Source organism: Equus asinus, chromosome 4 (assembly GCF_041296235.1).
Source record: "Equus asinus isolate D_3611 breed Donkey chromosome 4, EquAss-T2T_v2, whole genome shotgun sequence".
Classification (NCBI taxonomy): Eukaryota; Metazoa; Chordata; class Mammalia; order Perissodactyla; family Equidae; genus Equus; species Equus asinus.
The window spans coordinates 47494125-47520439 of NC_091793.1; the positions used below are offsets into that span (position 1 = coordinate 47494125).

A 26315-nucleotide genomic window follows, 5' to 3' on the forward strand; every position below is an offset into this window, starting at 1 on the left:
TTCAATTCTTTTTAGCTTTGACCAAATGGCCTTTTTCTGTTTTAAGATCCCAGCCAGCATACCACATTATATTTAACAGTCATGTCTTCTCAGGCTCCTCTTGACTGGAACAAGTTCTCAGCCTTTCCTTGTTTTTGATGATCTTGATAGTTTGGGGGAGTACTGGTCATTTATATTGTAGAACCCTCTATTGAAATTTGTCTGATGTTTCTCTCATGATTACACCGAAGTTATGTTTTGGGAAGGGGAATCACAGAGTTACAGTGACATTTTCATCACATCATATCAAGGGTGCATACTATCAACATGATTTATGACTGAGGATGTTGCTGTAGAACAAAGACAAGCAATAAGAAAACGGTTCTCTTTGGCCCTGGTAATTTCCCTTGTTCTGAAGTTGGCTTCATCTGAAATTAATATAGCTATTGTTACTGTCTTCCAATTAGTGTTAGCATGGTATGTGTTACTCCTTCTCTTTCCTTGTAATCTATCTTTGTCTTTATATTTAAAGTGGGTTTCTTGTAAACAACATATATGTGGGTCTTCTTGTTTTATCCACTCTGCTAGTGTCTCTCTTTTAATTGATGTTTTAATACCATTCACGTGTAAAGTAGTTCTCCGCACAATCATTGACCTATGAGACTCCTCAATTCACCCTACCCCAGAAGTACTATACCACAGAAGATTTAGAGGACAACTGTGGCCCTTTACAATCCTATGAAAAACCCCCTTCATCCAGTCATTTTGCTTTCTAATTCCTCAAACCCAAGGAAAGAGCTCAGATGTTAAAACCATTCTCTCCCTGCAGAAGAGGCTAAAGGTTAGCTATGCCTTGAAAATGTAAAGCCTGTTTACTCTCCTACACCTTGGGTTTGGCTGGGACTTGCAGAACCCTGGGACATGAACATCCCTATTCCAAGTCAGACAGGGGAGCTTTCTAGAGCCTTTTAAATTAAGCAGTGAGAATAAGTGTTCAAAACATCTCTCCATTAATTTAGAGTTTATGCTATGATCACATTACATGCAGTTAAAAGGCCAACTATCTTGGGGCCTACTGAGCATAACTTTAGTGATGTAACTATCCACTTCATGTTATCATATGCTTGTGTCTCCAGCTACTTTGCAGAAATAAAAAATTTGGAATTTCTCCCACCTGGGCACAAGCACAGACATCCCCTGCAACTGTGTATGGCCTAACATTCTTTTCTTAACTAGTTGGTTCAATTTCTTTCTTTCTATATCTCTGAGTTGAACCTGGCTACCATACATCAGTTTCTCAGTCAATCTCACTGCAGAACAGCAGGTATTCAATGTAATTTAGCAATAAGTGTGAAGTGTTGCTTGCTTTATATATAGTTCATATATTGTCTAACAAGCTAGACAGCATATTTATAGAGCTATATTAGTATAACCCTTCTACGCCCTTTATGAAAAAATTATGTACCTAGTTTCCAGATCAGGAAAAGTCATGCTATCCTTGACCAATGTAGTACACTGCTGTAAAAGGAGAAGGAAAAATCAGCAAGGAAACAGCATATTTTGAAAAGCAAAGAGGTGCTTACTGATGAGGAGAGGGGGAAGTAAAAAATGAAAGTCAAGTATGTAAATACTGAAGAATGCTCTTGCACTTATCAACAAGGAAGCAGTTGGTAACCCAGAAAGGCAGACTGTAGTAGTCGGACCAGGACAGATGATAGTAGGTAGAGGAAAGAACATGCAATGAAGCAGTGCAGACTCTGAATTTAGGAGTATACTCCACCTAGCAGTTTGAGTTTGTAAGCATCTTTTAAGTCAGGGTGCAAATATTTAGGCATAACATTTCTCTTTCTTCATATTTTTATTTGTTGATTATTTCCCTTTAAAACTTTACTTTCTATCTTTGAATGCAACCTGCCTCAAACTCTTTTTTCACGATAAGTACAGCACAACATATGAGAAAAGAAAGGAGCTGAAAAATTTCCTTTAGTGTGAGTTGTATTCAGTGTAATGCTTCAAGTATTTTATTCTTAAAATCTCTTGCCCATTCTCTTTTTCTTTGAAACTCAATTCTTTTATCTTTCTACTTTGAGAGCATTAGAAATTCTTAATATCATCGGTAATGACAATTTTATGGTTATATCTACAGAGAGGATTTCTCCCAGGATGTCTAAATGACTTCTTTCTCTCTCTAGGTCTGATTGATAGCATTGGAAATATGAAACAGACCTCACTACATTAAGCCTGGAAAGTAAACACACTCTTGTCAGCCAGCTGAATGTAGAAGCATAAATAAGGAATTTTTATTAAAATATTTGAAACTATATTCATTAATAAACTACCTTTGATTGGTGATATATTACTCATTTATTCATGATGTAATCCATGTCTAAAAGTCTGAATCATCACCAGTAGGGTCATCTGGATCTACTTATTATTTCCTCTAAACAGTCTGTTGATCTGGGTTAAATTTCATATTTCAGTTATTATTCAAGTTCATTAGCATTATTCAAATTTCTCTCACTAGCATTAAAGATAGAAAAAGAGAAAATTAAAAGAGTAAATTGCTAATTCCTACTGTTATATTGTTTAAATAAATTATATATATTTAATAAAATATTCTATATAATATATATAACATATTTAAATGTTATTTATTAAACCAAAATTACTTACTTAGTGCCAATTGCAAAATGTATTTAACAGAACTAGAAATAAGAATCGGATGAAGAAGAGAACTAAGCGTTATCAGAAAAAAGTTCAGTAATTAAATAAATAACAGGTATTTAGTTCTTCCTGAAGACTGGAGAATATAGACAATCAACCCCTGTTCCATGAAATTTGCATGATTTTGAAGTAAAATTTAATCCTTAGAGGAACTAAGTTCTAATTTGTTTGGAGGCTAATTATAAGGCTATACAACAAGTTAAGTAAAATTCTGCATTCTTCAATGCATAGGTTTTCCAAAGTACATTTTGTAAGCTTTACATATTATCAAAGATTCATTTATGATAATCACTCCATACACATGAGTATTAAGATAACTGATTTATTTAAATGCTTGAGTCAATGAAAGTCTCCAGTTATCTCATTATGTCTTCATTCTTGGCCCAGAGTTTTGCCAAATAAGGTGTTTGTTACGTAAACACAGAATTAACTGTCTTGTTGTTTTAAGTAGTGCCTTACACTCATTCTGCAAATGGCACTGGAAGGAATGCCTTGATAACTAAAATGTAGAACTAAAGTCACGTACTCCAAACACAGAATTTAATAGCATGCAAAGAATACATGTTTATTCCGCTGCTACTCTTTACTCAGCATCTTATCAAGCAAAGTAAAAGGCATAAGTATCAGAATTTGCAATTTTAGAGCTCAGAATGAATACACCTGTTGCTTTAATTTAACAACAAAAAGAATACAGCAGAGCAAATGTTGATTATTTTTTTAATTAGCAGATCAAATAAAAATTTAGTATCTATATGATTGTGAAGTTTAGATTTGTTTATTTGGTTTTCCCTATATTTTGTTTCCATAATCTTTAATCATGCAAGTATGATTTTTCTACAGTGCTCAGAATTCAAGTTCACCATTGTTTAGGGAGGTTTCTGGCTCTATTTTTTTCCATTAAAAACCTGCAGTTGTCTCAGTGATTGGCCAAAGGAAATTTTGTTGTTTTCATTTTCCAAGAGTTACTAAGGATTTACAGTGCTCCCTTTCCACTTTCTGAGGATTCCATGAACAGAATAAAAGAGTTGTGGGAATCCTTAGTGAGGCCTGAACTCTAAAAGCATGCATGCATGCACATAAACATATCCAAATGGACACAAACATTTTTACAGATGACTAAAACATTCTGAGGCAAATAGACACCTATTGCTGTTGAGCTAAAGAACAACAACAAGAAGAAAAAGCACAACAGCTTAATAGGCTGAAGTCATTTTTGGTTTAGTGGCACTGTATATGGAGATGCCACAAGCAATATCTCTATTGCTTCTAGAGGATCCTCCCGATGGACTATTGTTGAGCTAGGTGGTATGGCTACCTTTGACATCCTATCCAGTCTTCTTGCACAGAGCTTTTGGCTGACAGCATCCCGAGTTTGTTCAGACATTCGTGCCTCCACAATGTAGACCATGGCAGGTATTACTAGTATCATAAGAAAAAAAATATTTTAACAAAAGCTATTGGATTTCAGACAGGAGAGGTTATTTCTACAGGAAGAATTTAAGGTGGCATAACAGAGAACATGATATTTGAGACAAATGCTAAAGAATTGCTGGATTTTGATGGGAAAGGTTAGGAAAAATCCATTCCTCCTGAAGGGGAGAATATTGGCCTAGAACTGGTGCAGTGAATGTCTGGGCCATCACCGGGAAATAGCAGATAGTGCAGTTTGTCTACATTCCGTGATATGTCCAATGAAAATGTCTGGAAGGAAGAAAGATATTAATTGGCCTTGGGTAATTTGCAACGAAATTTGGGTTTTATTTTGTAAGTAATTGGAAGCCATGTGTTAGAAATATAAACCTACTTTAAGGCAATAGTGAACGACATATTAGCATTGAACTATATCCTAGGGTTGGAGTCTAGTCTGAAAGTCTTTAACAAAATTCTATCAAATCATTCCATCACTTCTTTTCCTTGCTGCTAAGATGTTATATCTTTTGTATTGTATTCTTGTAAATATTTTCCCTGAAATCAAATTTTAAAACTTAAAGATCATATTTTGATTATACCTATTTCTTCTTTAGCTCAAGGTGTCCCCAACACACTGTCTTATATATATTAAAAAAAAATGACTTTCTCAATAATTGAGAACAACTGCCCACAAATCTATACTGATTCAAACATGCAGTACTCTAATTAAGAGTACAATTGCTAAAAAAAAATGCTTTAAACCCAGTGTACGATCAATAAGTACCTGCTAACGAGCTAAATAAAGAAAGGCTCAAAGGTAGCATTTGCTGCCCTGTATTTCTCCTCTCAAGAGACTAGAATTGATTACGGGAAAGGAGAAAGCTAGACAAACTGATTATATAAGGCAATCCAGATATATAACTTTTTGAAAAAACGTTTTGATGGAGTTTCGGAGAAATAAAATGTTAGGTCCCTTGCTTATAATAACATGCGAATTAGAAAAAAGGAAACACAGTAATACTAGCTGTCTAGAAACATTACTATGGCTTATGTTAGCACACATTAAATTATGTAGTCCCTTATCTATAAAAAGAAAGATTTATCAAATTAAATGAAACATCAATATTTTAACTTTCGATATAGCTACGTGAATTATTCTCACTTATGATAAAAAGACATCCTTAATTTTCTTTGAGAATCTACTATACACTCAGCTTAATGCCATGCCCTGCACTTCATGCACATTCACAGCATTTGAAATCTTCAAGCAAGCATCCAATCAGATATCTATTGTGAAGAATTTAGCCTTTTCTGATTCTATCAATCAGAACTACATCAGGCCCAAGAAAAATAGCATGCCATTAAAGAAACTACATAGGATGCTCTGCCAAAGGAATTATATCCCCTGTGCTATTATAATTCATACAGCCACTGGAGGACATCAAACAATATTTTGTAAAGACTGGTTTTACTTGTCTCCCATTTCATAGGTTAGAATAATATTACACAACCTTACAGCGTAAGGTTTATTACGAGCATTGTGATGTGATAATATTTGCTAGACCACAAAAAAGCTACTTTTAATGATCTATTTTAGCTTTTGGAAGAAGTTTATTTATATTCAAGCTGCAATTTGTTGGCCTTATGCCCAAAATTGATGTCATAAAACAGGAGGGATTCTGCTTCAAAAGAATACTGGTGCTTTTATTATAAATATCAAATACTCAGTGACAGTTATAAACAAAGATCTTTAGGGATGCTTATTTAACTCCAAATACATAAGTTTAGGATATGCTCATGAACAGTTATCCCCCAATTTTTTCCACAGGCCAGCCCAGAGCTATCAATTGAAGCATCTTTCTCCCAAATTAAAAAAAGTGCATTTCTAATAAACTCATACGTGCCAAGCTTTGCATCCTTTGCCCCTGCCAAATCAAATGTTTTGGCTGGAGCAGTAGTAGATTGTGGTGATAAGAACCTAATAAATTACCTAGTGAGATGATCAGTTTCACAGCACTGGACAGACGCATCACCTGGCTAGATTCTCTCTTTATGAAAAGCAAATGCAAGAGTAAAACTATTAAATTCCATGTTAATTTCTATTTTTGCTGAAGCTGAAGTATAATTTAATTTACGTCTATTTCCTCTAGAGAATACTCACATGTAAGAAAATATTTCTATAGAGTGTTTGCAGGTTAAATATTTCAATAGTTCCTTGGTAAACTGGAGTGCATTCATTCAGCTAATAAAAACTGTGTTCTTTAATCTGATCACAAAATAATTAGTAATGTTTAGATGCTTATGCAGCACTATGGTGTATAAAACGATTTCAAAATCATTATTAAACCAGTAAATTAGTAATTTTATAGTGAGGAATGTTGTCACATCAAGAAAGCAATGTGTTTATTATTGACAAATATATTAATATTTTTAATTCATCAAGTCAATAAAACATCTTAATACAGAAGAATTCTTTTCCTTTACTGACTGCCTTCAGACTATGTGCATATTATTTATTGTTCTGACATGTGACAGTGAATTCATGTTGGAAATACACAATCATAGTAAACAGTGCTCAGCACAGTCTCATAAAAAGCTATTACTAGTTAAATAATCTCTGTAGTGCTGCTGAGATATTAGGCCATATGTGTATGTGTGTGTGTGCTCACACACAGGGGATATAGTAGAAATAGGAAGTACACTTTTCCCCAACAGAAAGGGGTGCTATCATAACGTATAGGTTTTAAAATGACATGTCTTTGCTTTTAACCATACTGAGACTAGGTGGTTTGCTATGGAATAGTATACTATGACATGTTTAGCACAGCATAGTACAGTAGAGTAGAATATGACATATGGTAAGATAAGATAGGAAAGGATAGGATAGGATGTACGGTGTAGTATAATAGAGTAGAGTGGAGCAGAGCGGAGTAAAGCATAGTTAAACCATAACATTAAATTTCATTTTCAGAATTTATGTATAGGCACAAAATCCAGTATATCATAGTTGTGTAATCCTGGTAGGTCACTTAACATTACTGAGCTTCAGTTCGCTCATCTGTAGAATGAAGATTCAAAATAGTTTCTATTTCAAAGTTGTTTTGTGAGAAATAAATGAAATAATGTATATGACATGTTTAGTACAACATCTAGCATAATAGGCATACAATTAATTATTTGTGCTTTTTTCTATTTCTTATCTTCATATAATTGATTAGATTCAGCTCATATATTATGAAAAGAGATCCTTTGTCTGCCATATATGTTGAGATATTTTCCTAGTTTGTAGTTTTCTTTTGTCTTTTGTTAGGGTGTTAATTACTGTACAGATGTTTTTAGTCTATATATAGTCAATTCTGCCCAAGTTTCCCTGTATTGCTTCTGGGTTTGTGTTACAATAAGAAAAATCTTTTCCTATATAATTTTATAAAGATATTCTTTCGTATTTTCCTGTAGTTTTTAATTTTAAACCTTTAATATTTAATCCATCTGAGATTCATGAATGTTTTCAGACAAGTGTATGATTTATTTTTCCCGATGGTGAGTCAGTTGTTCCAAGCCACTGAGAGGTTAATTTATACATCCCCATAGTAGATCTGCATTATCATCTTTATAATACACCAAATTTACCTAAATAACAGGTTATCTTATTGAACTTCCTATTCTGTTTTATTGACACTTTCTTCTCTTGCGTAACCAGGTCATCAAAATTTTCTACCAATTCTTCTTCTAAAATACGGCTGGAATTTAGCTTCCTACATAGTGTTCCCTATTCTATCTTGCCCCTCCTCAAGTCTGTTTTCCACCATGCATACTGCCTAATTTAAAAAAAAAAAACCTCAGATCTTTGCTTTAATTCCTTCAGTGGCATGCCATTATAATTGTGACAAGATTCAAACTCTTACATTACTGGCAAGGCCCTAAAGTCTCACCTCAGACTTCCTCTTTGAATTCATCTGGTGATATTGCTCTCACTCACCACACTGGCTTTTTTATGCTTTTCAGGCAGACCAACAACTTTTCATTTTCAGCATATGCTTTCCTCAACTATGGAACTTTGTTTCATTAGGCCTTCATTGCTCTATTTCCTAGTTATATTTCTGGTTTCATTTCAGATGCCCTTCCCTAACTCATTCCTTCAAATCTGAATTAACATATGCTCTGCATACAAATCCTGTTGACAGATTTCTCTTTAAAGGTCCGAGACATTTTGGTTAATTTTAAAGATGTAATTATTCTTTCTTCATAGTTGAATATTCTTGTGTCCTAAATATATCATCTTTCTCCATCTCACTGAGGACACTTCTTATAATATTTTAAAGTACTGGCTTATTTCTGCTTCAATGAGAGCCAGTTTCCTCAGATAATGTATTCTCCTCTTTCTGGAAGCTGATTGTCCTCTTGTTATTTTCTCATAGTCAAAAATTCAAAAATTCAGGTTTATATTAGGGAATAATATTAAAAGAAATGGACTTCCTCAATATTGATATAGGTCACTTTTTCAACTTCTCAGAAGAACTCCCCAAAACACTGCAGTTGATCAGAGAGGGCAGCAGAAGAAATCTGTCCGAAATGAAGTGAGTGGGTAGAGTAGGCAACAGGTAGCCTGCCTTCAAATGCTCAGCTTAATCCTTAAGTTGGGTCATTTTATGGGTCAACTTGACTGGGCTAAAGGATGTCCAAATAAAGGATGCCCAAATACAGACTATGTCTGAGTGTGTCTGTGAGGGTTTCTGGAAGAGATTAGCATTTGATTCAGTACACTGAGTTGAGGGAACTGCCCTCACCAAGGTGGGCAGCAGCATCCAGTCTATGAAGAGCCTGAATAGAAAAAAGACAAAGGGTGAATTCTCTATCTCTCTCCTTGAGCTGGAACATCCATCTGTTCCTGACAATGGAGCTCCTGGCTCTAAGGCCTCCGGACTCCAGGACTTCACTACCGGCTCCCCTGATTCTCGGGCCTTCAGTTTCAGACTGAATTATACCACCAACTTTCCAGGATTTTCAGCTCATAGATGGCAGACTGTGGAACTTCTTGTCCTCTGTAACCACGTGAGCCAATTCCTATACTCCATCTCCTCTTTTATAAATCTTATATACATCCTATTAGTTCTGTTTCTCTGGGGAACCCTGACTGATACAATCCTCCCCGAACAAGATAGAAGGCGTAGACTTTTTAGCTTAGTTTTAATTATATTGCTTTTCAGACAAGCTAAGCCTGCAATTGTGCCTGGGCAAGCTGCTCCACTTTTAAAGCTCTGATGGAGTTCTGAAAGCCTTTCAATATACTACCAACGTGTTCTTGGAACATCAAGATGTCCGCATTTAGCTAGAGCTTTAGTTACAACTGAGGAATAGGAGATTTGTCTGCAGAGTTACTTAAAATGTTTTGCTTTTTTCTTTTATCTCTGTTATTTTTGATAGAACTAGTCATAAACAATTATGAAAAAATGATTACTAATTTTGGTGGAGGAAAGAGAAACAGACAAGTGCTTAGTTTTCTAGAATGAAGCCATAAGTATAGTGCAGCTTTCACACTTTTAAATATATGTTTAGTGAATATCCTTAGATTGTATCACAATTAGCAAACTATAAATCAAGCCAGGACTCTTGTAAGAAATGAAGTGCTAGTGGAGAAAGAGGTCTACAGACTGATGGAAAAGGGATTCCAAAGGGACTGAAAACAGAAAAAGAAAGACATTTATAAAAGGACACGGCAACATAGCGTTTAAAAGTGACGCCAGAGTCTGGCAAGTAAGAAGCTTGGAAGTCATCACTTAGTCCTAACAAGTAGTAAACAGTTGAACAAACTGAAAAATCAGCAACTCTTCTTAGATCTGTAAGAGAAGTGATGTCATGGGACCAACCACTGCCCCCACAACTGGAGAAATCTCTGAGCTAATAAAGAGAATCACAGCTAACCATAGCAGAAACCCACAAGAAGCAAACTCCATGGGAACCAGTGCTAGGGTAGGCAAACCTGACCTGTAATTGATGAATTTCTGAATTCAACAGTGGCACACCACTGCACACCCATTAGAATGTCCAAAATCCAGGAATACTGAAACACCGCATGCTGGCAAGGATGTGGATCAAAAGGAACTCTCATTCATTGCTGGTGGGAATGCAAAATAGTACAGCCACTTTGGAGAACATTTGTGGTTTTTTACAAAATTAAATGTACTCTTACCATACAGTCCAGCGATTGTGCTCCTTGGTATTTAGCCAAAGGAGTTGAAAAATTATGTTCACACAAAAACCTGCACACAGAAGTTTATAGCAGCTTTATTCATAATTTCACAACTTGGAAGCAATCAAGGTGCCCTTCAGTAGGTGAATGTACATTCAGACAATGGATATTATTCAGTGCTAAAAAGAAATGAGCTATCAAGCCATGGAACTTAAGGAAAACTTAAGGACATAAAGGAAACTTAAATACATTACTAAGTGAAAGAAGCCAGTCTAAAAGAACCACATACTGTAGGATTCCAACTATTTGACATTCTGGAACAGGCAAACTGTGGAGGCAGTAAAATGATCAGTGGTTGCCAGAGTTTGAGGAGAGGGAGGGATGACTAGGCAGAGCACAGAGAATTTCCAGGGTAGTAAAAATTCTTCATATGATACCATAATGATGAATAAATGTCATTATACATTTGTCCAAACCCATAAAATGTGCAGCACCAAGACTGACCCCTCATGTAAACTATAGACATTGAGTGATAATGATATGTCAATGTAGGTTCATTAATTGTAACAAATGCACCACTCTGGTGTGGGATGTTGATAATGGGGAAGGCTGTGCGTGGGTGAGGGGGCTATGGTATAGAGGAAACCTCTGTATCTTCTGCTCAATTTTTCTGTGAACCTTAAACTACTCCAAAAATAAAGTATGTTTAAAAAAAGTGAGGTTATATTTCTATTTTTAGTCAGACTTATGAGCTATGGATGTAAAATTTGTACAAGGACTCAAGCACACAATGAGAAATGTACCTTAAATTTTAAATGGCACAGATGTAGCCAACTAGACATTCCACATAGAGCTGAGGTGACGGGAAAGATGAGAATGAGTTGCCAATGTGACGGAAACCAGTGAGAAGCCAAATATAGATGCCTCCCTGTCATTTCAGCCACTAAGAGTTAGAGGAAAGGTGACCTTAGCATGGTTTTGATACAAGAGAGAGATTGACATTCATGTTTTTCTAACTTAGTGTGTGTGTATGTGTGTATAGGCACATGTATAATTACTATTATATACTATTATATTTAGCAGCAATGTCAGTATTTTTTTTTTTTGCAGGGGAAGATTTGCCCTAAGCTATCATCTGTTGCCAATCTTCCTCCTTATTTCTTCCTTCCTCCAAGCAAAGCCCCAGTACATAGTTGTGTATAGTTATATGTCCTTCTAGTTCTTCTATGTGAGCCACTGCCATAGCATGGCTACTGACAGACAAGTAATGTGATTCTGTGCCCAGGTACCCAACCTGGACAGCTGAAGGGGAGCACAATGAATTTTCAATGCTAGGCCATGAGGGAGGGCTCAAAATGTCAGTGTTTTTTGAAGCTGAGTAACAAGTTGAATTTTAGCTGAGCCTTGTGCTCCTGGAAAACAAGAAAGGTTAAAAGAACTCCCCACTCCCACCCTTTGTGTTCTAGAAAACAGTTTACTGCAAAGAGCTACCCTTCCCCATGGGGCTTAGATTAGATGTCACCCTTGTTTACCTATGACAGATACAGACTCTCAACCTTCCCTTTGTTTGCCCCATAAATGATTATCTGAACTGCTTGTCCCGACTGATGGATCAGAACAAAACCAGATTTTGGTTAAGCTTCTCCCCTCTCTCCAGGTCCCTGAAGTCTGGCCCCACCCTCAGCCTGAGTCAGATACAGCCGCTCCTGAAAACAGGCTGGCATCAAGGTAAAATATCCTCTGAGCTACTCTCTAACCATGCCACCTTGTCTTTCCTCCCACTTCCCATACCTGTTTTTTCTAGCATTATTTACTCCTCTCTATAAAAGAAAACCCCTTTTTGTCTAACTCTTGAGATGCTTGCAGACCTTATGTTCAGAGCATTCTCCCTATCGTAACAGTCCCTTTCTCCTTTCACAATAATCCTTTTGAATAAAAATTTCTCCTTACTAAGTTTAGACTTGTTACTTTTATTTATTTGTTTATTTTTTGCTGAGGAAGATTAGCCTTGAACTAACATCTCTGCCAATCCTCCTCTAGTTTTTTGTATGTGGGACACCTCCACAGCGTGGCTGGGGAGTGGAGTTGTCTGTGCTCAGGATCCAAACATGCGAACCCAGGCCACAGAAATGGAGCATGTGGAACTTTAACCACTCAGCCGTGGGTCTGGGCCCAAGACTTGTTTGTTATTTGACATGAGGATTTTCTAAAATATTTTTTATAAATATGACTCTATCAGAATTCCTGGTGGTGTTAGTTTTTAATGTGCATTTTGAAATCCTTTATAATTCTGATATTACTGTCAAATACCTTGATACCTCACTCAAAATATTCTTTGGTTTTGCAAAATGTGCAAAATAGATAAATACTTATGAATTTTGGCTTAATCATTCTTACCTGTATACAGAAACCAATTACCTGAAAGTTTTATTTTTTTCTTTCAAATTTATAAATCACTAAAAACATTTGGCCTATGCTGGGTGTGATTTACTTTTATGCAACTGTGCTCCTGATAATCTGTGAGATTTGAGATTTCAGGGCTAGAATCCCTAACTACAGTTTTATTAATCAAACAATTAGTCCTTAAAAAGAAATTGAGAAATATGCCTCATTGAATTATCATTTTGATCAGCTCTGGCCTTTCCCCATTCCTTACATATATCTAAGTGATAATGTCCTGCTTTATGAATTAAAAAAATCCATAGCATTATTCTTTGAACATCATGACTTGGAAGAATTTTAATAAACTTGGGAAAAGTTCATAATATTTAAATGGACAAAATGGTTATAGTAAGTATGTAAATAAGTAGGCCCAGTATGACTTCAGTTGTTTATATTTCTGCATGTAGATACAGATCTACGTGGAACAGGAAATTGGCAATGATTATCTCCCTGAAGTGGAATTTTAAACAATGACCATGTATTCTTTGTACTTTTCCATGTGTCCCTGCTTTTCTTCAATTAATATGTCTTCAATCTGTAAAAATCTAAAAGGAATGCTATTCTTATTAATTTTAAAACTAATCTCTACAATTTTATTTTTATAACAATGATTTATTTCAAACATTTTTAGTCCATATTATGTAATTTTGATGCAATTTATCTCACAGTAACATAGAGAAATCAACCATGAAATGTTTCAAAATGTCAATAATCTTTTCTTGTATAGGAGGTGGTAAAATTTTAATTGTGGATTACTGGGAGGCTTAAATGATGTGAGAAATGTCATTGAGACAGTCTTGTGGGATATTCTGCTTAGTCAGGTATACATATATATGTATACACATATATACATATATACATAATTGACAGGTATTTATAATTGATTCAAATTATGTATATATATTTGATATATACATAAACATAATATATTAGAAAATGATGCTTTCTTTGTAGACAGAAAAATTACAAAACCACAGATTCTACCTCAAGTAGAAAAAAAGGATCTACAATTTACTTTTCTGGCCCCAGTAAAGAAACTATTCTACATTTCCACCAGCATGTATGAGTGGCCCATCACGATTTCTTTGTGGCCCATGTATGACAGATTAGCTTTCTGTAAGAAAAAAAAATATGTGGAAAGATATAGGGTTATAAACTGAAGTAAAATCTCTTAAAGAAATGTTAGGACTGGGGCAAGACCATCCCTACCCAATTTGATAACGCCTGTGGAGGAAGAGTGAGGAAACTTACCTGAGATGAGAAGAAAGATCGATGTTCTACGAGTGGTTAAAAGACACAGAGAAGAATATTTTCCAGTGCACGTTGTGTGGTGACACTCAAATATCCTGAAGGAGGGATGAGAGGAGTTTCCTGACGTGGGAAGCTGTAAGACAGTGAGAAACCAGTAGTCTCGTAAGTGGGCAGACTTCAGTCACTTCTGTGAGAACAGTCGTAGCAATGACATGAGGACTGCAGTGGAAGATTGGCAGTGATAGAGGGAGCAATGACTCCGTGACAATGAAAAGAGAGCTACATGCCAACAACAATGTCAAACATGAACCATGAGACAGAACTTGTAACAGCTGGTGAAGGCCTAGAGTCAAATGTATGTACATGAACACCACTGACTGCAGTTAATTTTAATTGCTGTCAAGGCAAAGTGTGGATTTGTTTTTAGTTTCTCACAGAGGCAGAAAAATACATTTGGGATTTGAAATCTTACCAATTCGAAATGGCATGAGTTCAAAATAAAAGAACATCATTATTATTATTACTAGCAAAATAAATATTTTCTATACCCAAAAACTCGAATCAAGGGTTATTAACATGACAGGGAATGAGAGGTGGAGATGGGAAGATGGTCAGGGGAGATGTTCTGACATTCAAACTAGGCCATTATCAAATTTGGTTAATTCAAAACCTTGTGCATTGCTCAGTGAAGATTTTAACGTGGTCTGATTTTCCTCAGCACTATGAGACATGATAGAAAGGAGAGGTCAGTTTCCCTTTTTCCTTGCAAGAAGGCAAGTTGAGCTTTGAATGAGAAAAGAATAGGGTTCCTTTGCACCAGGTAAAAAGATAAGAGTTTATTCCCTTTCAAGACTATGATCAGAAAAGCAAATAGTCGGACTGTGCCAAATAGGACTATCTCATACTAGTCCAGGATTCTGGGCCACGAGAAAAAGAGAGAGGAGCTCAGACCTTAGGAAGGGAGAAGAGAACTTAGGGGTTTTCTTCTAGTGGCAGAGATCAGGATGCACCAAATCACAAACTGATTATTTTTGGTTGCTGCTACAAAGTCATCACAGACTTAAAAATGTAATTGAGAGAAGGACAGACGGAGATTTTGTAGGTTGTGAAGCTTATTCAAATTACAAGGGGAAATGCTTAAAGTTTATTTAAGTAAGAAAAACAAATCCAACAAGTTATAAATTTTTAAAAGGCTTGATAAGCATTCAAAATAATAAAAAATAATTTTATTAATTATTCTACCAAATCTCTGTAATACATTTTTGGTCTTCATTTTTGGCTATATATTCTATGATATGTACATATTTTCTATTATGTTTTTCTATATAGAGAAGAGAAAAAAAAAGATTGTCTTTCTCCACAATTACATATCAACATTTATTTTTTGTCATTGGTAGTTTAGGAAAGATCTTCAAAACTACTTATTGGTAATATCATGTATGTTTTTAGGCTTATTGTCAAAATTGGGAAACCTCTATGAAAATGTAAGACACTCATGCATTTCAAGTTCATTTTGGCAGTAACTAATTATGAGCAGTCTTTAAATTAATAGCATTCATTAACCTGTTTATCATAGATGTCTGTTTTATAGCAGCATTTTGTAAGTTTTAAGAGTCTTTACATCAGTATTTCATGCCAAATCAATAAGAATTTACATTTTTAATGTGTTCATGTGATTCACTCCTTAATTTTAATTCGATTACCAAACAAGCTATGACTTTATATTTTACCTCAATTTGAAGATAATTCCAGTAGTTAATTATTATTTACCATGTGATCTAACATATTTTTTATTACAAATTACTTCCTGGCATCTGCATTAATATCTTTGGGCTACTGTAATAAATTGCCATAAACTCGGTGGCTTAAGACAACATAAATTTATTCTTTCACAGTTCTAGAGGCAAGAAGTCTAGAATCAAGTTTCCAGTGGGGCTGTACTCCCTACAGAGACCTCAGGGGAGAGCCATTCCATGCCTCTTTAGCTTCCGGTGGTTGGAGCTTCCTCAGCTTGTAGACACATCTGCCCTTACGTCGTCTTCTCCTCTATGTCTGTCTTCTCATTTGTATCTCTTATAACAACACTTGTCATTGCATTTAGGGCCCACCTGAATCATACAGCATGATCTCCTTATCTCAAATTCCTTTATTTAATTACATGTGCAAAAACCCTTTTTCCAAATAAGGTAACATTCACCAATTTCAGGGATTAGGATATAGACATATCTTTTTTGGGGGCCACTGTGCAGCCCACTACTGTATTAGAATAATTTCTATTATGTTTATTGCTCATTTTATTTCATTTCCCATGTTTCACTAATTGTTATCTATATTTTCTCTTAGTTCTTTCATTAATAAAAATAAGGACAAAGAATGCACCCCTCTATGTCAGGGATCTATTGTCACAATAACATGCATAATAAACCCACTTCAAAATGTAGCTTGGATAGAACACAAAAAACAAAAATTTACATGATTTACTGTTTCTTAAAAGTCTCTGGTTTAGCTGGTCTGTTGTGCTGATCTGGGATGGATTCTGCTGGTCTCTGTCAGGCTCACTCAGGTGTCTGCATTCAGCTGGCTAGTCAGCTGGGTGCTGGCTGAACTGTAATGTTCTCTAAAGGGAATGATGCGTATCTCCTCTACATGGTTTCTTATCCTCAGACAGACTACACAGGCGTGTTCTCATGACAATGACAGAGGTGAAACAGATTCCAGAAACACACAAGGCTTCTTAGGCCTGGGGTCAGAACTGGCACACTGGCATATTTGCCCATTCTATTGAACACGACAACTCACGAGTCTAGTTCAGTTTCAAAGGGCTGATTTGGCAGACACTGCAAGTCACATTGCAAAGGGCACAGAAACAGAAGGGTGTGAAGTATTGGAGCCTCCATTCTCCCCATCTGCTAAAACTTCCTACATTCAAATAAGGCATTGCAACTTCTAACATGGTGAGAAATTGTTCCAAAAGTCATTCTAGTTAAAGTAGAGTAGTCAAGGTAGATAAATGTTTTGCATCTCACTTGTGAATAGATTTCTCCTCTTACTCTGTGAAAATATATTTTAGTTTTCAAAAAGTTGTTTACTCACCTTACAAGTGAACAGCTTTATTATGAGCATCTTGTTACACTTAAATGTTAAAAAAAACTTGATTTGCTCTATATTCAAAATATTCCATGTAAGAGCCAAATTCCAAAAGAAAATATAAAATATTGGAAAATACCAAAATAGTCAACATGAGGTACTGTGGTAGAAGCCTTTTCTCCAATGAAAAAAGGATATGAGCTGCTCTTGACATAAATTTTGTGACACTTTTGTATCACAATGATGCAGGATAAGTCAGTGCAGTGGATAGTGATAGCCTTCCTACATCAGTTCTAAATAACTTAATACAGATGTGACTGCAAATCCCCAAAATTAGCACTTCTCAATACAATTTAGTCATTTCCTTTAGAGTAACTCTGTTACTCTAAAGCTTTCTAATGCAAGAGAACATGTGATGTAGGGAAAGTCAAGAAGATAGAGACAGGAGTCTACCAATTGTATTCAAAAAATATTTGCAGGGGCCAGCCCAGTGGCGCAGCGGTTAAGTGCTCACATACCGCTTCGGTGGCCCGGGGTTCATCGGTTCAGATCCCGGGTGCAGACATGGCACTGCTTGGCAAGCCATGCTGTGGCAGGCATCCCACATATAAAGTAGAGGAAGATGGGCATGGATGTGATATCAGGGCCAGTCTTCCTCAGCAAAAAGAGGAGGATTGGCAGCAGATGTTAGCTCAGGGCTAATCTTCCTCAAAAATATAAATAAAAACTTTTACAGAGAGGCCGGCCCCGTTGCCAAGTGGTTAAGTTCATGTGCTCTGCTTCAGCAGCCTAGGGTTTCACCAGTTTGAATCCTGGGCGTGGACATGGCACTGATCATCAAGCCATGCTGAGGTGGCATCCCACATGCCACAACTAGAAGGACCCACAACTAAAAGAAAATACACAACTATGTACCTTCCAGAGGTCTTTGGGGAGAAAAAGGAAAAATAAAAAATCTTTAAAAAAAAAAATTTGCAGAGCCGGTCCTGATGGCCCAGTGGTTAAAATGGCATGCTCTGCTTTGGCAGCCTGGGTTTGGTTCCCAGGCATGGAACCGCATCACTCATCTATCAGTAGCCATGCCGTTGTGGTGGCTCAAATGGAAGAACTAGAAGGACCTACAACTAGAATATACAGTTATATACTGGGGCTTTGGGAAGAAAAAATTTTTTTAAAAAAAGGAAGATTGGCAACAGATGTTAGCTCAGGGTGAAACTTTCCCAGCAAAAATACCCCAAAAATATTTCCAAAATTTTTGGAAAACATATGACCAGGTACACAAATTGCAAAAGCCTATCCCAAGGCTTTTAAGCAGTGCATGCAAGTGAGGGGCCTTGAAGCTTGAGCTTCATTAGCCTCGTGGACAATGCTTATGATCTTGGTTTATATGGGTTTATCTAGAGTCAGAGGGGTTAGTTAACACTGAAGGGAATATTTCTGAATCTGCTTGGCAGAGGACTGTCTCTGAACCTCACTGTCAAATAGCAGCAACTGGCAGAGGGATCAATAACAAAGATAATGATCCCTATGGGTAAAGACCACACCTTCCCCTAGTCTTTGATATAAGCCAAGCTCCTTACAAGATCCTTGGAGGAGGAAAGAACAAAGCCTCAATAATAACTGAGGTTGAATTTTCACTAGAATGGTACAAGAGGGTTCAGAAAAACTTTTCTGATATAGAGCAATAAAGAAATGCAATATTTCTTATATGTCAAGTTTTGAGAAAACACTCGTATTCTCTTTAGTTATTCTTACTATGAATGATAAGTAATATTTCATTATAAATTAAATTATAAATTAAATTCATTATAAATTAAATTACACACACATTAAACTATTCTTACCTGAAGTTCAGTAGTTTTCATGAATAAACACTTCTCAGTTTGCTCAATGTCATCAGTTGATTTCCAGAGAGTCAGAGTGGTTGATTTGACTGTTTTGTCTAACTGTGTAGTTGCTTTTTATAATGTACACTGTTTCTCCTCTTTGGAGATCTGCAATACATAATAACATAGCTATTATATGTGTTTAACTTCATCCAATCTATTTTTACTAAACTTATTTGATACTGAACCATTAACATGTCACCAAATTAGTATTCTAAAGAACACAGAAATCAGAGCTCCAGAGAGGTTATCCAAGGTCAGAATCTGTGGTTTCTAACTCTTTGGCCACAAATCATTTTCCTTAAAACACACTCAATATCATCATCATGCCAGCAAAATAATTTTTTTTTATAATTAGCAGATTTAAAATGTACATCAAGACTTTTAATAAGTTAATTATATTTGTTTTCAAGCATTATCTTTCAAAATGCATGGAGGATGGAAAATCTCCAAATTTTATGATTGTAATTTTATGACCAGCAAAGAGTTATTTTAATTTTTTTAATCTCAAATTATTTAAATTATTGCAACTAAGTAACTACTAATTTAGCTTTTTTCATTTTTAGAAAGCATATAAAGTAAAGGTCCTTTGAGTGAGCTGTTTTCTTTACCATATAGAATAACGTGACATTGATTTTTTTCACACAATTGGATGGTTTATTGTTGTTCTTTATTGGACATATTCCCAATATTACCATGTGTTAAATTACTAAGAAAAAAATTGAAGATTTCTTTTTACTGCTTCTGATTTACAATGTGGCCCTGCTTTTTAAATTGGCATAATGATTATTTTTATAGAATTTTTATTTTTGTACAGCTCTACTAAGATATTATTTACATACCATAAAATGCCATCAATTGCAAGTATATAATTCAATGATTTTTGTTAATTTATAGAATTGTGTATCCAGTTTTAGAACATTTTCATCATCCCTCAAATTTCCCTCAATCCTATTTGTAGGCAATCCCTACTCAGGCCCAAGTACCAGATTAATATTGATTTGCTTTCTGTCTCTATAAATTTGATTTTTTCTGGAAATTTCATATAAATTGAATAATACTGTAGATAGCCTTTTATATCTAGCTTATTTCTCTTAACATGATGTTTTTTAGATATGTCCATGTTGTAGCATGTCAGTATTTCATTCATTTTCCTTGGTGAATAGTACTCCATTATACAGATAAACCACTTTTCTTTATTTATTCACTGGTTGAGGGTTATTTGAATTTTCCCAGTTTTTGGCTATTATTAATAATACTTCTATGAAAATTCATGTACAAGTCTTTGTGTGCATATGTTGTCATTTACCTTGAGTAGATTCCTAAAAGCGGAATTGCTGGTAAGTCAAATGAGACCATTTCAGTAGCCTACCCTGCCTAGTTTTAACTGGCATACCAACAGAGCTGAGGGGACAGAAGCAGCTCCAGGCCAGAACTCTACACACTTTAAACTATTCTTACCTGAAGTTCAGTAGTTTTCATGAATAAACACTTCTCAGTTTGCTCAATGTCATCAGTTGATTTCCGGAGAGTCAAAGTGGTTGATTTGACTGTTTTGTCTAACCGTGTAGTTGCTTTTTGGGGAGAAAATTGACTGAACTTCTCACTCCATCATGCCAAAAGTGAATCTCCAAAATTTGTTTTTTGGTTTTCTACTTATTTTGTATTGTTTCTGAAGTCATTTTTTTTCCTAAAATCTTTTTTGATGTTCAAGATAATAAAGGGAGCTATATTTTGCTTTGTTTTTCAAACACATGTATGGAGTAGTCCAAAAATTAGGACCAGTTGCATTTTTATTTTGTTCAAATAGATGATGTAAGCTTAACATCTATGAAAAAATGCATATTTTATAAGTTTTACATAATCATTTAACAATCAATTGGTTGCATTGTGTATTCCACACAAGGACTACACTTTTATAAAACCCAAAGTCCGTTAATTTTAATCAGCTTTTAAGTTGTCTACTAGAGCTTTTTTTTTGAGTTACAGCCTTGTCTTAGTGTTATATGTCATTGAAATGATTAAAATGAAACTACTCTTCTCGTTCTATTTAAAGAATACATAATTTCTGATGTGGTCAAGGTGAAAAATAAAGAATGTTGAGATACCAATGTCTTTCTAACACATACTGACTATAAACTATGAAATACTAGGGTGGAGACCAAGAAATAATAGGTATTTGAGTAAAGCTCAGTAAGGTATCTCTAGGAAAACAAACCAGCAAAGATTAGGTAACTTTGGGGGTCAGGATGCCCTAGTATAGCTTCCTAGTGGTAGTAAAAAAGGGAAAATTCCTAAAAAAGACAAAATCTCTTGGAAAGAAATATGTTCATCAGAACATTAGGTTTAATGCAATTAGCATGTGGAAAGATAGAATATTTATCCTAGGAGTTACTGCATAAACTTGAAAAACAAACAAGTAAAAACGCTTTTTCTGAAACGTTGCTCCAGAGTAAAAATGTAAACAATCTCATTCTATAATCACAGACAAAGGAAAGACCCTGGTGAGATCAGAGCAGAGCATGGTGGAGAGTGTGTGTGGTCATGAGAATGAGGAAGGCTTTGTCTAACTATATAGTGTAAGGATTAATCTTAGTCACCATCAGAGATACAATTATAAAAGTCTGTGTCTACATAGATATTATGGTTCTAAACAGGAAAAACCTTTGTCAAAAATTAAACAAATAAACAAAATAAATAAATTGTGCTGTAAAATAGGAATCTCATAACAAAAGACAAAAATAAGTACCAAGGGAGATGAAGAGAGAAATTAATATAGTCAAGGGAATTAGAGAAGGTGTCACAGTGGATCTGGCAAGAATGGGTGCAGCTGTTTCGCTGGGCATCAAAGGAGTGTGGCTTGCATGCTTGGGCTCAAACTGAGTGAATGAGAGTGCATCTGTTTTTCTGCTTCTGTTCCAGGCTCACAAGCTTCTTATGTCTGAAATACCCTTTTCCTAAGTTCTGTCCTTTTTTTGTGCCTGAATTCAAATGCCATCTCTATAAAATTTTAATACACTATCTTAAAAGAATTTAACTCACCTTATCTTCTCTCTCCTTTTCAGTCTCATCTCCCATTATTATACTGCATAAACCTTGTGATCCTGCTTAATTCATCTAATTGCTATTCCTCACTTGCTCCGTTGTCTTCCCTCTCCATAAGCTATGCCCACTGTGTAGTTTTCTTCCTCTGCTTCTCCTGGATTCTCTAGCCTTTCTCTTTTAACACCTTCAAGACCTATATGCATTGTTAAATTCTGTTTGTGACATCCCATTGGGGAGTTTAAATAGTGAAGGAAATAGGGCTGAAGTTTTGCATCAAAAATTTTTATTAAGTATATTTAAGAGAAATGCTAGATCTATGCGTTTCGTTTTAAAATATAAAATATGTGAAACAAAACTTTCTTCTGCTCAGTGAACTCCTCAACCATATTTACGTAAAATTCATTGGTACTGTTGAATATGTACTACACACCAAGCAGTGTGTTAAGCATCGAGGTTATAATTGTGAAGAAGACAGGCAGGAGTGTGCCTTCATGAAGCTGTATTCTGACTGGAGAAGATGCAGCGAATAAATCATAAATACATATAATCAAGTGAACTGTAATTTTGGTTAGTAAAAAGTGATGTGGAGAAATAAAAGAGAGTAATGGGTAATAGTATGAGGGTAATATGATGGAAAGAATATGTCCTTAGTTACAGGACAGATCCAGAGAGTAATTTAAACAGGGGAGCGTCAGCTCATGTTATTAAAGAGATAATATGTGAACGAAGGCATTGATGATAAAAAGGAGCCAGCCATGTTAAAACTGGTGGTGGAGGTAAGAGTGGGATATATTCCAGGGATTCATTAGTAGCAAAGGTCCTGACATTGGAATTAAATTGGCCTATTTGAGTGTCAGAAAGAAGACATATGTTGCTGGAACATAATATGGGGAAAAAGTAATAGAAAATGAATTCAGAGAGACAGGCAAGTACTACATCTTATAAAATGTGCTCAATATGGTCAAGAAGTATGGGTAGATGTCACATGACTTAAGTCATTCTCCAACATCATCAAAATGACACTTCATAATTATTTGTTGATATAGTATCTCCCTATGTCTAGAGCCCTTCTATCACTTTGCAATTCAGTTATAGATTTTATTGGTCTCCATAGCATGTTATTTATGAAGTGCTTTAAGTTATTTAGCAGATAATCTCCTGATGCTGAGGACTGTCACTCATTTTTGTATCCTCGAAACACTTACTTTGGTATCTTTATCAGGTATTACTAATTATTTTTTGACATGTTAAGTATCCTGGGGGTTTATATAATGCTATATATAAAATTGATCTTAAGTGATTTTTGTTGGATTAATTGGCATGATTTATAATTTTTTAGCAAGTATGTATTCAGTGAAGAGTTTTCTTGATGTTATTTGTGATTCATTGTTTACAGTATAGTAGAGGTTCTTAATAAATGGCACTTGTAAAACAGTATCTAAGGACACATTAGATTTACTGGAGTATAGGACTTTATCTCTTCAAACTTCATTAGCATATTACTTTAGACGTTAAAGCAATTCTAACAAAGTTAATAAATCCAAATGGAAACCTTCTGTATGTTGCAACTTCTATAAAGTTAGTTAAAGGAAACTCAGGATACTCAATACCACAGATGCAATATATCAGATCTGAGTAAGTGCAAAGGGACTGGATTATTGTATTCCAAGGACTTGCTCGCATTTCAGGGAGGAGGTAAATCAATGATGTGGGAAACAAACTTTACAACCCTTGTTGCCTCTATGTTCAGTTTCCTTGTCCCGGATCCTAGGATATGATGATGTTAGAATAGTACTGTATCCTTGAAGGCTACTAAATCAACATTTGAAAGGTTCTACTACAAGGTAAGTCAAGCTAGTAGAGCTATAGATGAGAGATATTAAGTTAAGTACATTTAATAAACATGGAAAAATGCAAGAGGAGAGTAATAGCATTTTCTTCCAGTCTTGTAAACCTGATTGACATACACCGAGTCTCTGAGTGTGGATTTCAACTACTTGGGCTTCATTTTGTTTCCTGAAGGTTCGTAAAACTTTGCTCTTTGGGTCAATGAGAATAATGTGAAATAAATCACCTTTAACAAAATAAGTTCTCTATGCGACCCTTTTCCTTCCTGTGTTAAACAGAAAATGATTTCTGCATGATAGCACATAGTTTCTCAAAAGAAAATACAAAGGGAAATAAACCCTATCTTTAATTTTGTTGATGTCTTTTCTTTGTCAAAGACTATACTAATGTTAGACCATCTTCAGTCACCAATGAAAATTAACAGCTTTTTGTAAGGATTTGAAAAATATAGTAAAAGAATTGTTAATGGCAAGTGTACACTTCTATATGTTTCTTTTGCAGTAAATGAAGTAAATAACATTCCTTTCTAAATTACAAAAATCTGCTACAATGTCAAGAGCTCTAAGGAAACATGCCTTTATTTCTAAATATTTACTTTTTGAAAAGTCCCATGTAGTCAAGCTGTTCCTTCCTATTTACCAGTTTACTTCTGTTTTGTTAACCTGAATATATAGGCATAGTTATACAATTATATGATTGGAAATACTTTAGTTCATTGAATGTCTGTTGTCTTTTTTTGAGGTTTTCTTACCCTTTTGAGAATCTAATGAAAGCTGTGTACCCTCTCCTCAGAATAATGTACTAAGGCCACCACCCACAAACTTCCGTATACAGTTTCAAAGGGTTTAGGACCTTTGATTTTGTTCATTCTTCTGTCTAATATACAAAGAAAATAGTTTTATTCCACATTGCTAAAGCTCCTAAGAAAAGCTATTTCATAACCTCACTTAGTAATGCATTCCAAATGGTAAAACCTTTCTTAATCAGTACCACATCTCAGAAGAGATCAGATCTCATAAGTTAATGCAGACAAAAATCAGTTGTCCTTCTTTTCACTGTTCTTGGGTTAAAACGAACAGATAAAATGATGGAAAAGTAACTAAAAGTAAAAATCCCCAAATCCAGATTTTCTTTTTGCCACTTTCAGATGACTAAAACTTTCCCTCTGAACTATTGATAAACTGATAAATATGAAAATTATATGATGAATTGTTTTATAAAATAAACATGTGTGTTCAAAATTTTCTTTCATACATTCAGGGAAATCTGGAGGCATTTCCTGAGATTCCAGATCATTAACAACCAAAGGTTGGAAGCAATGACTCTCAACAAATTTGAACATCTGCTCACTGTCAATATTCTCAACATCTCATCTACCCTGCATTCCCCTTGTTTTTTCTTAGTTCTAACTGAAATGTGAATGGACAGCAGCCTTGACTCACCATGCATTCTGCATTTCATCTTTAGACTTAGAAGCATTTTTAGCAGCAGAAATTCAACAAATAATTATCTGCACACATAGAAGCTTACTAGATTTTTATCCTCCATGAATTACAGTAACTTCTTTAGACTTTTGAATGTATTAATTTTTTAATTGTTCATCTCAGAAGTCACAAGTTATCCTGTAGATTTCCAACATTGACTTAGGACAATAAGAAAAGACTCAACTATCTTTAGTAAAATAGGCAGATATACAAGTGAGGTTAAATGGGATATTTTTAAAAAGTGAAAATGTGGGTCATTGCCATATGCTGTTGAAGTAGTATGTAACATCATTACCTTTAAGACAAAATTAAGTATTCCAGGATGTTCATTTACTTGACTTATTTGTAGTGTCTTACTTACATTCTCTGTGATTCTATTTATATCATATTTTTAGTCACAAAGTTTAAAATACTACATAATTATAATAAAAGGTAAATTCTCATGCTAAACATCTTTCTGAGAGAGAACTAGAATGATGATGCATAGACAATGTGACAAACAGAGGCTGGTAATTCATGTAGATATATCCAACACTACTTACAGAGAATTTCCTCTCTAAAATCCACTAAAATGATGGGTAAAGGAATAAAATGAGATTTAAATCCACAAGGAATAGAGCAGAGTGCAAACTATAAGAGGTATGGATATTTTTTTTCCTTTTTTGAAGACTGAAAACTGGTTGAAAGTTTTCTAGTTTCTAGAACATCAAAATTTAACAAATTATGTAAAATGCTTTAAAAGTGAAAATAATTGAACATAGAGCTTTGTTTGAAATAAACCACAGGGAATCCCCTAGAGTCAACATGGATTTGAAAAGCAGAACAAGAAGTACAAGACCCAAACCTGAGGTTGCTAGTTGGGGATCTTGGAGGACAATTAGACATTGGGAAACTTGTATCTGCCACCATGAGCTTGATGTTTTCTCAATACTTAAAGACTTTTCTAATGATATCAATAGTGGTATTAAT

The 26315-nt window shown here is 35.0% G+C and overlaps 1 long non-coding RNA gene across 1 annotated transcript in view; it reads left to right on the forward strand.

Annotated features, from left to right (window-relative positions):
* LOC139045173 (uncharacterized) overlaps positions 1–26315 on the forward strand; it is a 141301-nt gene that overhangs the window by 78524 nt on the left and 36462 nt on the right. Inside the window, exon 3 of the long non-coding RNA XR_011503061.1 lies at positions 11961–12031. This is a non-coding gene — a long non-coding RNA (uncharacterized lncRNA). The remainder of the gene's footprint in view (positions 1–11960; positions 12032–26315) is intronic.